Genomic DNA, 802 nt, shown 5'->3' on the forward strand with positions numbered 1-802 from the left:
AGAGACAGTGCCTGATGAACTATGGACGGAGGTTCATGACATTGTACAGGAGACAGGAATCAAGACCATCCCCATGGAAAAGAAATGCAAAAAAGCAAAACAGCTATCTGAGGAGGCCTTACAAATAGCTGTGAAAAGAAGAGATGCAAAAGCAAAGGAGAAAAGGAAAGATATAAGCATCTGAATGCAGAGTTCCAAAGAATAGCAAGGAGAGATAAGACAGCCTTCCTCAGCAATGCAAAGAAATAGAGGAAAACAACAGAACGGGAAAGACTAGAGAGCTCTTCAAGAAAATTAAAGATACCAAGGGAACATTTCATGCAAAAATGGGCTCAATAAAGGACAGAAATGGTATGGACCTAACAGAAGCAGAAGATATTAAGAAGAGGTGGCAAGAATACACAGAAGAACTGTACAAAAAAGATCATCATGACCAAAATAATCATGATGTTGTGATCACTCACCTAGAGCCAGATATCCTGGAATGTGAAGTCACCTAGAGCCAGACATCCTGGAATGTGAAGTCAGTGCTTAGAAAGCATCAGTACAAACAAAGCTAGTGGAGGTAATGGAATTCCAGTGGAGCTATTTCAAATCCTGAAAGATGATGCTAGGAAAGTGCTGCACTCAATATGCCAGCAAATTTGGAAAACTCAGCAGTGGCCACAGGACTGGAAAAGGCCCGTTTTCATTCCAATCCCAAAGAAAGGCAATGCCAAAGAATGCTCAAACTACCACACAATTGCACTCATCTCACACGCTAGTAAAGTAATGCTCAAAATTCTCCAAGCCAGGACTTCAG

This window comes from Bison bison, unplaced genomic scaffold (assembly GCF_000754665.1).
Source record: "Bison bison bison isolate TAMUID 2011002044 unplaced genomic scaffold, Bison_UMD1.0 scf7180017864519, whole genome shotgun sequence".
NCBI classification, from domain to species: Eukaryota; Metazoa; Chordata; class Mammalia; order Artiodactyla; family Bovidae; genus Bison; species Bison bison.